A 12,963-nucleotide genomic window follows, 5' to 3' on the forward strand; every position below is an offset into this window, starting at 1 on the left:
AGCAGTAGAGATGGCCAGTGTGTTTGTTCTGAGAAAATGTGATGTCTGCCTACAGAAAAGGTTGCTACTAGACCCTACAGGGGTTTTCACTGCCCTATTATCCCCTGTAGAGCTTCCTGGGGGCTCATTATGCAGATATAGACTTTCCATGTCAGAGAACTGAAGTACACATGCCCTCTGTGCCTAATTTGTAGAAAACGGCTTTGTCACTTAAATTAGTTTAATCTCTGAGATATAGGCTATTTGTCATACCATTGGTCTCTTAGTTTACTGTTGCAATGCATGTTATCTTCTAAGCAGCAGTCAGCAAAACATATATTAATGCCTGTGACATCAAATAGTGTCCAATAATCCAGAATGCTACGTGGAGGGTAAATGACTTCCAGAACTACATGGGAGTATTGTGTGGATCAGTTGGCATGCTGTGTATAGAGCTGGCATGGGTGTCCTGTCAATGCCACACAGTCTCTAAAACATGACTTGGGGAGAGGAATGCACAGCAGTTCTGACAAAAACTTTAATTGGAGGGCAAAGAAGGCGGTATGCAAATGTTCCCATTTGACTAACTAGAGTCACTGCACCGCACACCCCAACTGTCTTTGATCCTTTCTTTACCTTGTTTGCTGTGCATATTGTGTTAACCAGTATAACATGGGGTACTGGGAAGCTCCTCAATGCCTACTTGTGAACATGAGGGGGGCGTGCCTTGTTGCCCTGGCAACCCGACACTGTTGCCGGGGCAACCAGGAAGCGTCCGGCGTGGGACCCAACAGGTGGCAGTTCGTCCCCCGCTCGGGACAGGGTGCTGTGCGGGGTCTGAGCTGAGGCCAGACCCCCACAGCCAGACTCAGCTGAGTGCTCTGCTGATCCACTGGGTCCCTAGAGGTTACTCCTGCCTGCTGCTCTGCTGGGTCCCTAGAGGTTACTCCTGCCTGCTGATCCGCTCGGTCCCTAGAGGTTACTCCTGCCTGCTGATCCGCTGGGTCCCTAGAGGTTACTCCTGCCTGCTGTCACTGTTGTCCCTGGAAAGCTGAGTCCCCGTGAGCCTGCTGTTGTCCCTGGAAAGCTGAACCCTGTCTACTGACCGCTTTGTCCCTGGAAAGCTGTGTGAGGTCTGAGCTGAGGTCAGACCCCACAGCCAAGACTCCGCTGAGTGCTCTGATCCGCTGAGTCCCTAGAGGTTACTCCTGCTGATCCATTGGGTTCCTAGAGGTTACTCCTGCTGATCCGCTGGGTCCCTAGAGGTTACTGCTCCTGTCTGCTGATCTGCTGGGTCCCTAGAGGTTACTGCTCCTGCCTGCTGATCCGCTGGGTCCCTAGAGGTTACTGCTCCTGCCTGCTGATCCGCTGGGTCCCTAGAGGTTACTGCTGATCCGCTGGGTCCCTAGAGGTTACTGCTCCTGCCTGCTGAGCCGCTGGGTCCCTAGAGGTTACTCCTGCCTGCTGATCCGCTGGGTCCCTAGAGGTTACTCCTGCTGATCTGCTGGGTCCCTAGATGTTACTCCTCCTGCCTGCTGATCCGCTTGGTCCCTAGAGGTTACTCCTGCTGATCCGCTGGGTACACTATTTTGGGCATCTGTTTCCTGGGGCTCCTGTCTGGAGCTTTCACTCCCATAGAGCAAGCACTTTGCCATCCTAAGAGGAGGTCTTTTCCTGAAGCACCTGGCTGACCTTAAGGGGACCCCCTGGACCTGTCTTAGGAGTCTGTGATGACCCACCATGAGAGAGATGCCTGGCTGCCTGGCTTCTGATGTTACCCATTGCCTGTGATGCATGATCACACATGCGCATAACCCATGCGTTTCCGGTGAGTGCGCATTTCTGTTATTCTGACAGAGTGGAGGCCGTGGGAATCCGTATATCTACAGTATACCATTGTGGATACTACACTATCACCTTATTGACTTTTCATCTTTTTAAGCGCTGCACTCTATTGTTTTGTGATTGATTGTTTGTGTTTGAGGCATTATGGTTGCCTAAAGTGTTCCAGCTGCTGACATTTATGAGAGCGCTCACTATATATCTTTTATATTTACTCCTCCTTCCTGCTGATCCGCTTGGTCCCTAGAGGTTACTCCTGCTGATCCGCTGGGTCCCTAGAGGTTACACCTGCCTGCTGATCCGCTGGGTCCCTAGAGGTTACTCATCCTGCCTGCTGATCTGCTGGGTCCCTAGAGGTTACTCCTCCTGCCTGCTGAGCCGCTGAGTCCCTAGAGGTTACTGCTCCTGCCTGCTGATCCGCTGGGTCCCTAGAGGTTACACATCCTGCCTGCTGATCCCCGCTGGGTCCCTGGAGGTTACTGCTTCTGCCTGCTGATCCGCTGGGTCCCTGGAGGTTACTCCTGCCTGCAGAGCCGCTGGGTCCCTGGAGGTTACTCCTCCTGCCTGCTGATCCGCTGGGTCCCTAGAGGTTACTCCTCCTGCCTGCTGATCCGCTGGGTCCCTAGAGGTTACTCCTCCTGCCTGCTAAGCCGCTGGGTCCCTAGAGGTTACTGCTCCTGCCTGCTGAGCAGCTGGGTCCCTAGAGGTTACTGCTCCTGCCTGCTGATCCGCTGGGTCCCTAGAGGTTACTCCTACCTGCTGATCCGCTGGGTCCCTAGAGGTTACTCCTGCCTGCTGTCGCTGTTGTCCCTGGAAAGCTGAGTCCCCGTGAGCCTGCTGTTGTCCCTGGAAAGCTGAACCCTGTCTGCTGATCGCTTTGTCCCTGGAAAGCTGTTTGAGGTCTGAGCTGAGGTCAGACCCCACAGCCAAGACTCCGGTGAGTGCTCTGCTGATCCGCTGGGTCCCTAGAGGTTACTCCTGCTGATCCGCTGGGTCCCTAGAGGTTACTCCTGCTGATCTGCTGGGTCCCTAGAGGTTACTCCTCCTGCCTGCTGATCCGCTGGGTCCCTGGAGGTTACTCCTGCCTGCTGATCCGCTGGGTCCCTAGAGGTTACTCCTGCCTGCTGATCCGCTGGGTCCCTAGAGGTTACTGCTGCTGATCCGCTGGGTCCCTAGAGGTTACTGCTCCTGCCTGCTGATCCACTGGGTCCCTAGAGGTTACTGCTCCTGTCTGCTGATCCGCTGGGTCCCTGGAGGTTACTGCTCCTGCCTGCTGATCCGCTGGGTCCCTGGAGGTTACTGCTCCTGTCTGCTGATCCGCTGGGTCCCTGGAGGTTACTCCTGTCTGCTGATCCGCTGGGTCCCTAGAGGTTACTCCTCCTGCCTGCTGATCCGCTGGGTCCCTGGAGGTTACTCCTGTCTGCTGATCTGCTTGGTCCCTAGAGGTTACTCCTCCTGCCTGCTGATCCACTGGGTCCCTAGAGGTTACTCCTGCCTGCTGATCCGCTGGGTCCCTAGAGGTTACTGCTCCTGTCTGCTGATCCGCTGGGTCCCTAGAAGTTACTCCTGCCTGCTGATCCGCTGGGTCCCTAGAGGTTACTCCTCCTGCCTGCTGATCCGCTGGGTCCCTAGAGGTTACTGCTTCTGTCTGCTGATCCGCTGGGTCCCTAGAGGTTACTGCTCCTGTCTGCTGATCCGCTGGGTCCCTGGAGGTTACTGCTCCTGCCTGCTGATCCGCTGGGTCCCTGGAGGTTACTCCTCCTGCCTGCTGATCCGCTGGGTCCCTGGAGGTTACTCCTCCTGCCTGCTGATACGCTGGGTCCCTCGAGGTTACTGCTCCTGTCTGCTGATCCGCTGGGTCCCTGGAGGTTACTCCTGTCTGCTGATCTGCTGGGTCCCTAGAGGTTACTCCTCCTGCCTGCTGATCCGCTGGGTCCCTAGAGGTTACTCCTGCCTGCTGATCCGCTGGTTCCCTAGAGGTTACTGCTCTTGCCTGCTGATCCGCTGCGTCCCTGGAGGTTACTGCTCCTGCCTGCTGATCCGCTGGGTCCCTGGAGGTTACTGCTCCTGCCTGCTGATCCGCTGGGTCCCTGGAGGTTACTCCTGCCTGCTGATCCGCTGGGTCCCTGGAGGTTACTCCTGCCTGCTGTCGCTGTTGTCCCTGGAAAGCTGAGTCCCCGTGAGCCTGCTGTTGTCCCTGGAAAGCTGAATCCCTGTCTGCTGACTGCTTTGTCCCTGGAAAGCTGTGTGAGGTCTGAGCTGAGGTCAGACCCCACAGCCAAGACTCCGTTGAGTGCTCTGATCCGCTGGGTCCCTAGAGGTTGAAAGGAATGATTTTCTTTTCCCCTCAGAGACCCCCGGTCTGTGGAGAGATTCCTGGTTTATCAGCAGAATTCTGGGAACACCCCTTGAACACGGAAATCACGACAGCTAATGTTCAGAGATGTTCAAAGTTTATTAGACATTAATAAGATTATATAGACTACAGATAATAATAAGGGAGGGGGGAGCGAGTTTCAAAACTGTAACTTGTAAATTTCCATCATGAGCTAACTACATGAAACATAACATATACATTTCTTGGTACAAATTATTTTGGCTAACTTTCTGGGAAAACAGCCAGACAAAGACATTGTCAGGGTCGTGTTAGCTTCTGTTGATACATCCTTGAACAACCAAAAACAGTTTCATTAAACTTTTAATATCTCTACAAAAACTAACTTAATACTTAATACTTAAAATGGCGTACATAATACAAAATGGAAGTTATCTAGATCCTTTCAATCCCCTCTAAGATCATGAACATGATCTCAATTCTTTACATAGCCAGATAACCTTCATTTGTATTTTGCAGCTTTGTAGCTCTAGCAATACAATAAAATGAGCATTTAAACCATAGATAGAAAGATAAAACAAAAAACAATATCATGACTATGCTTACAGCGATACCTTTCATCCTTGAAAAGATGGAACCAAATCCTGATCCTAACCAATCAAAAGGAGTCCATCCATCTTTTCCTATAGCTCTAGCTTCTTCCATCAAACCATCTACCTGTTCCCTGTGTTGCTTTATTATTTCATAATAATCTGGAACAGTCATTGTGGTATTATATATCCAAGTACAACATTCATAATCCTCTGTCATCTCACACAAACCTGTCAGAGCAGCACTCATACTTTCAATAGCTAATTCTCCAGCTGTTTTCTAATAGCTCTGGTCTCAGTATTTAGCAACCCTATGTCCTTAGAGTTCCTCTCCAGTATATCATCAATAATGTTTGTGTAATTATTTATTTTGTTCATAAGTGTTATTCCCCATCCCGTGTAAGTAGGAAACCATGACCAAACCTTATCCCCTGTAGAGAATAGATCTACCTTTTCTTGTTTGGTTTCCCTTCTCTGTCTCAGAGTTAGTTGGTATTTTGGGTATGTACTGGCTTTTACCTGGTGTTCCTTTTGGTCTATAGCTGCCATAATTGGCACTAATTGGGCTACATAGCACCAGCCCTGGACATTACTCGGTATCCAAGGGTAACAGATCTTACCACAACAGATATAGGTATTGTTTCCCAAGGAGATCGGCAATTTTTGTATTGCAGAATGAAATTCAGGGGTGACAACAAGTGTAAAATAAAAACTTTTCCAAACATAGTTTTCCCCACATTATCTTGTATCCCTTCTAAACTTTCATTCAGGGTTTTACCATTTACTTGCCAGAGTTTCACAGAAGAAGTTCCATCCCACCTTCCAGGATCAGATATGTTTAATATGGACTGAGAGCACATTCCCCTTCCCTTGTGAGAAGTATTCCCCAGTCTAAAACACCAATCGGGGAGTTGAGTGACTCCCAGAGTTGGAAAAGATATGGTGGCATTAGAAGTAATATTGGTCAAACCAATACTTACATTCCCTTTTATTAACAAAAATATTTTGACTGGAGCGGCCAGAAGAGGAATTTCCAATGTGCTAGGATGTAACTTACTACAGATCCAACATTTATCATAACCTGACTTTTGAGCATAAGCATATTTAAACTGCATCATCAACATTTTTCCTGAAAAAGGATTGTTCTCTTCAAAACTTTCTTTTTGACTTTCTTTCACTTTTGGTTATCTGGGTCTCATTTAAAACTAGTCCTTGACCACAGATACCTTTTATTAGGCCCAAGTCCTCAGGGTGATAAATACAGTTAGTTAGGATCCATACTGGCAGGAAAAAGAGCACAGTCAGTGTGCCCAATAGGACCCAGAGTTTCAAAGCACCATGAGGGGCAGTAAAAAATTTCATCTTCAGGGCCTTTTTCACTTACTTCACCCACTCTTCGAGGATTTTTCTCTCATACTTCACCTCCTTTTTCCATCTCGTATTTCTCAGGTGTTTGGTTCACCTTCTTCACTCGACTAGCATGGATCCAGGACTGGGAAATCTCCACCAGAACAGCCGTTCTGGTAACCGCTATCACCGTAGTAGGTGGTCCAAAGGGGTAGCCTTGCTTCTTGTCTTTAGCGAGTTGGCGGACCACTACGACATCTCCCACTTGGAAAAGGTGTGTTGGTTCCTGAAAAGATAAAGAAAAAGTGCGAGCAACATTTCTTTCAACCTTATCTAAACTCTGAATCAATTTTCTCACATATTCTTGTTGTACCAGGTCAAGGTCCCCTCTTTCTAACATAAGTGGCTGTCTAGCCCAAGGAGTGGGGAACGGTCTTCCCATTAATATTTCAAAAGGAGATAACCCTGTAGTCTTATTAGGTGTCATTCTTACCTCTGCTAGAATTGCAGGTAACATCTTCTTCCAGTGGGTATAGGTTCCTCCAGTGGCCTTCCTCAACTTATCCTTAATCGTCCTGTTCATCCTTTCTACTATACCCAAACTTTGAGGATGATAGGGAATATGAAACTTCCAATCTATCTTAAGTACTTTTACCAAATCTTGACATACCTTGGCCACAAAGGCTGGTCCGTTATCAGAATTTATCTGCAGCGGACATCCCCATCTGGGTATTATCTCCTGTGTGAGAATTCTGACTACAGTTTGTGCATCTTCTTTATTAGTGACAAATGCTTCCACCCATCTGCTGAACATATCCACCATTACCAACAAAAACTCTTGCCTCTGTCCTGTTTTTGGCATGTGGGTAAAATCTATTTGTAAATGGGTGAAAGGTGTAGTTGGGTACACTAGATGCTGGTGTTGTGATTTCTTTGGGTTCTGTGGATTGTTCCTTATATATGTAATGCACCTAGAAACATATTCTTTCACCAACCTAGATAAGCCTGTAATGTAAAAATCCTGCAATAATGTTTCACATGTTGTTTTCCATCCTTTGTGTCCTAGACCGTGGTACTGTGCAATGAACAATGGGGCACTTGACATGGGAATGCATGGTTTCCCCTCTAAGCACACTAGACCAGAAGCTGGATCTAGTTGTGCTCCAGAACCATCCCAGTCTGCTAAATCGATTTTCGTAGCAAATTTTTGTAAATCTGCATACATCTGGTCATGTGGGGTAGTTGTGACGCCTGAAGTGAGCAAAGGCATCTGCTCACTGGCTACCTGTTGTAATGCGGCTTCCTTTGCTACCTTATCTGCTAATGCATTTCCTTTGGCAATATGATCTCTGCGATTTGTATGTGCCCTGCAATGTAGAATGGCTAATGTTTTTGGTAACTGTATGGCTTTGAGTAGATCAGATATCAAAGAAGAGTGAGATATGGTTTTGCCATCAGCAGCAATGAATCCTCTTCTCTCCTAAATGACCCCAAAATCATGTACAGCACCATGGGCGTACTTGGAGTCTGTGTAAATGTTGACATCCTGTCCTGCAAATAATTGACATGCTCTTGTAAGGGCAATCAGTTCGGCTGCTTGGGCTGACTGATATGGAATTGGCTTTGCCTCGAGTATTTTGTCAGGAAGTTGCACAATGGCATATCCTGCATGGTAAGTATTATCATTTGGCCTAGAACATGAACCATCAACAAACACATCTGGGGCCCCATCAAGAGCCACAGCTGACATGTCGGACCTAGGGGAAGTGTCTTGCTGTATGTGGGTTATACAATTGTGTTCTGGTGCCACTTCATCCTGTTCCCCCTTTAGCCCCAGTAGGGCATTCAAAATTGGAGCAGGACCTGAATTTGCTGAAGAATATTTAATAATCAAGTTGGAATCAGATAGAAGGATCACTTCATATCCGCTCAACCTTTGTGCTGACATGTGTTGAGTGTGTATATTTTTCAGTAGTAAGGACACTTGGTGTGTGGTGTGTAGGGTAGTTTCATGTCCCAATGTGAAAGAAATAGCCCTCCCCACCAGAATTGCGCACGATGCAACAGCTCTCAGACAAGCAGGCATGCCCTGAACCTGAGTTGGCACTACTTTGGAAAAAAAAGCTACAGGGCAGAGCTTGCCTCCATGTTCCTGAGCCAGGACCCCCGCCATGGTTGTACAATTTTCCCTAGCATACAGATGAGTCAGGTAGTCCAAGACCAGGGGCCGTTACCATAGCATTCTTCAGGTACACAAAGGCATCAACCATTTCATTTGACCATGTGAGAATGTCAGGTGATTCTGAAAGTGTGGCAGACCTCAGAGTGTGATCATAGAATGAACAATCAGGTATCCATTGGCGGCAGTAACCAATCATACCAAGAAAAGTTAGCATGTCCTTTTTTGTTTGTGGGCGGGGCAGACCCACGAGAGCCGCAGCTCTTTTGTGACTGACATTCCTCTCACCATGACCCAGAATAAAACCAAGGTACTCAACCTGTTTTTGGCACCATTGCAATTTCTTTTTAGATGCTTTGTGACCATTCCCTGACAACCATTCTAACAGAGACCAACTATCCTCCTGACTGGCCTCCTGACTTGAACTACAAATCAATAGGTCATCCACATATATAATGAGGACCGAACCATTGGGAGGGGTCCAGGACCTCAGTGTGGTCTGGAGGGCAAGTGAGTAGACTGCAAACAAATCTACATAGCCCTAGGCATTCTACACCAGGTCATCTGGCAATTTTCATAATATAAATACAAATAGCGCCCTTGTCTGGTGGTCCACAGGAACCGAAAAAAATGCATTTGTTAAATCAATCACTGTAAAATATTCTGCATCGGACGGAATGGAGGTGAGGAGTGATGGCATATCAGGCACTATTGGGGCTAATGGAACCACCAAATTATTTATGGCCCTCAAATCTTGTACAAACCTGTAAGAGCCATCCGGCTTCTTAACAGAATTGATAGGTGTGTTGTAAGGAGAAACAGCTTCTCCTACCTTCTGTGGTGTTCAGTTTATAGGCAGTAGCCTGTGTATTACTTGGTTCTATGTGACTAATGCTTTTTACATTTATCCAATCCCAAGCTGGATTATTTCCCAGAATACCATCAATGATCAATCTCATATCTTCCTGTGTGTAATTTCTTCCTAAACATGCCTTTTTTAAATAAGCAAGTGTACCTCCAGGAGATACTGTAGGCTTGGGACAATGTTTAACAATCTTATTAATATCTTCTAATTCTATGGGTTTTTTTTTAATTAGTTCTCCTGCTGTGAGAAAAGGTAGTGTCAATATAGCCAACTCCTTTCCTCCTACGGCCCCCTCATCTTCTCTTTTTCCCTCTTGTTTCTTATCCATGGATCTAAGCTGCATTCTAAATTCCTCCACCTCTCTCTCTTCCTATGACTGGTGTCACTTCTTCTCCACTGACCATCCTTTTTCTGTAATTTTATTATATTTACCTGTCCCTGTTCTTCGTATTCCAACTCTCCTTCGTTGTCATTATTCTCTGTAAGGATGCCTTGAACTTGGCTACCCTCCTCTGGTGATTTTATACTAATGATCTGTTTGGGTCTAGTGGAGGGGCCTGGCTGTATTGGTTGTAGATCCGGGACGGGAAGTGGCGCAGGGACAGGGGCAGGGACAGGAGCTGCAGAGACAGGAGCAGGGGCTGGAGGGGCATTAGGCTGGGGTGTAATCATCCCCAAACTAATCAAAAAATCATCATCAGCAGCATTTTTAAAACCACTTAATGAAGGATATATATTATACGGAGGGGGTGGGGTTGGTGTCTGAACTGTTTTCAGTCCAATCTTGGGTCTGCATGTCTTTTCAGATTGATGCTTTTCCTGGAATATTTTTAATGTATCCAATTTCAACTTCCTCTTTTGTTTTAAAGAGAAAATCAAATTGAACTTTCCCTTGCTATTATCAACCCAATACGGTGACCATTTTAACCAGTTTTCTCCCCCTTTCTTGGGAATGGGTCTGTACTCCCCATAGCTTCTGTCCAGCCTGCCATACAATCCACCCAGGGATTTATTAAATAATAGTCCGTCCCACAAACTCTAGCAACATAATCCTTACAATTTTCTCCCTTTTCTGGGGGACCTGGTGGGTAACTACCTCCTTGACCCATATTTAGACAGTGTATAAAACAATTTTAGCTTAAAATCTTATTTTGTTCCACACAACAAATTATCTTATACTTCTACGCAACAGAAAGAAAAAGCAAAAGACAGATAAACCAGAATCTGCTCCACAGACTTATTAACCTCTTGATAACTTCCCAAAAGTTATCTCTTCACTGTTTTACCAAAAACAGAGAACTGTGTTTACCAAAACACCTTTTTTTTATATTATAGTGCACTATTTTGTAACTCTTACCAAAGAGTTAAGTCTGCTTTACCAAAAGCAGCTACAGGTTATCACGGGTCTATATAGACAATACAGAATGATTCAAGACCTTCCCTCAACACAGGGCAAGAAAGAGCTTTTAGTCATAAAAAGACAAAAGGTTTACTTACCAAGTGAGGTGGGTGGTCATCCCGGACGAGCCCCCAGCTGAAAGGAATGATTTTCTTTTCCCCTCAGAGACCCCCGGTCTGTGGAGAGATTCCTGGTTTATCAGCAGAATTCTGGGAACACCCCTTGAACACGGAAATCACGACAGCTAATGTTCAGAGATGTTCAAAGTTTATTAGACATTAATAAGATTATATAGACTACAGATAATAATAAGGGAGGGGGGAGCGAGTTTCAAAACTGTAACTTGTAAATTTCCATCATGAGCTAACTACATGAAACATAACATATACATTTCTTGGTACAAATTATTTTGGCTAACTTTCTGGGAAAACAGCCAGACAAAGACATTGTCAGGGTCGTGTTAGCTTCTGTTGATACATCCTTGAACAACCAAAAACAGTTTCATTAAACTTTTAATATCTCTACAAAAACTAACTTAATACTTAATACTTAAAATGGCGTACATAATACAAAATGGAAGTTATCTAGATCCTTTCAGAGGTTACTCCTGATCCGATGGGTTCCTAGAGGTTACTCCTGCTGATCCGCTGGGTCCCTAGAGGTTACTCCTGCTGATCCGCTGGGTCCCTAGAGGTTACTGCTCCTGCCTGCTGATCCGCTGGGTCCCTAGAGGTTACTGCTCCTGCCTGCTGATCCGCTGGGTCCCTAGAGGTTACTCCTGCTGATCCGCTGGGTCCCTAGAGGTTACTCCTGCTGATCCGATGGGTCCCTAGAGGTTACTCCTGCTGATCCGCTGGGTCCCTATAGGTTACACCTGCCTGCTGATCCGCTGGGTCCCTAGAGGTTACTGCTCCTGCCTGCTGATCCGCTGGGTCCCTAGAGGTTATTCCTGCCTGCTGTCGCTGTTGTCCCTGGAAAGCTGAGTCCCCGTGAGCCTGCTGTTGTCCCCTGAAAGCTGAACCCTATCTGCTGACCGGTTTATCCCTGGAAAGCTGTGTGAGGTCTGAGCTGAGGTCAGACCCTACAGCCAAGACTCCGCTGAGTGCTCTGTTGATCCGCTGGGTCCCTATAGGTTACTCCTGATCCGCTGGGTATCTAGAGGTTACTCCTGCTGATCCGCTGGGTCCCTAGAGGTTACTCTTGCCTGCTGATCCGCTGGGTCCCTGGAAAGCTGAACCGTGTCTGACCACTTTGTCCCTGGAAAGCTGTGTGAGGTCAGACCCCACAGCCAAGATCCCGCTGGGTCCCCGTGAGCCTGCTGTTGTCCCTGGAAAACTGTGTGAGGTCTGAGCTGAGGCCAGACCCCGCTGAGTGCTCCGCTGGGTCCCTAGAGGTTACTCCTGCCTGCTGTCGCTGTTGTCCCTGGAAAGCTGACTCCCCGTGAGCCTACTGTTGTCCCTGGAAAGCTAAACCCTGTCTGCTAACCGCTTTGTCCCTGGAAAGCTGTGAGGTCTGAGCTGAGGTTAGACCCCACAGCCAAGACTCCGCTGAATCACCGTGATCCTGCTGTTGTCCCTGGAAAGCTGAACCCTGTTTGCTGACTGCTTTATCCCTGGAAAGCTCTGTGAGGTCTGAGTTGAGGTCAGACCCCCCAGCCAAGACCCCGCTGAGTCCCCATGAGCCTGCTGTTGTCCTTGGAAAGCTGCCCCCTGTCTGCTGATCAAGTGTTCCTGGAAGCCGCCTGCTGCTGAGTGTCTGCAAGCCGCCTCCCGTGAGTGTCCCTACAAGCCGCCTACTGCTGAGTGTCTGCAAGCTGCCCACCTGAGTGTCCCTACAAGCCGCATGTTGCGGAGTGCCCTGAACTGCCCCTATTGGGTGCCTAGATTATTGCTACCTGAACTGCCCCATTGAGTGCCCGGATTACCCTTGCCTAAACTGCCCCTATTGGGTGCCCGGATTACCCTTGCCTAAACTGCCCCTATTGGGTGCCCGGATTACCCTTGCCTAAACTGCCCCTATTGGGTGCCCGGATTACCCTTGCCTAAACTGCCCCTATTGGGTGCCCGGATTAACCTTGCCTAAACTGCCCCTATTGGGTGCCCGGATTAACCTTGCCTAAACTGCCCCTATTGGGTGCCCGGATTAACCTTGCCTAAACTGCCCCTATTGGGTGCCCGGATTATTGCTACCTGAACTGCCCCATTGAGTTCCCAGATCAGTGCTGCCTGAACTGCCCCTATTGTGTGCCGGGATTAATACTTGCTCGGACTGCCTATTGCATGGCTAGAGTACCGTAGCTACCTGGACTGCCCCCCTCCCCCTGTGTGCTCGGGCCATCGCTACCTAGATTGCCCTATCGTGGGCCAAATTACAATTATTTTAGGCTCCTCCCCTCTCTCCCTCTTTTTGGGTACCTGGACGCTACCT

This window comes from Staurois parvus, unplaced genomic scaffold (genome assembly GCF_062004578.1).
Source record: "Staurois parvus isolate SC_StPar_1 unplaced genomic scaffold, SC_StPar_1.0 ptg000253l, whole genome shotgun sequence".
Lineage (NCBI taxonomy): Eukaryota > Metazoa > Chordata > Amphibia > Anura > Ranidae > Staurois > Staurois parvus.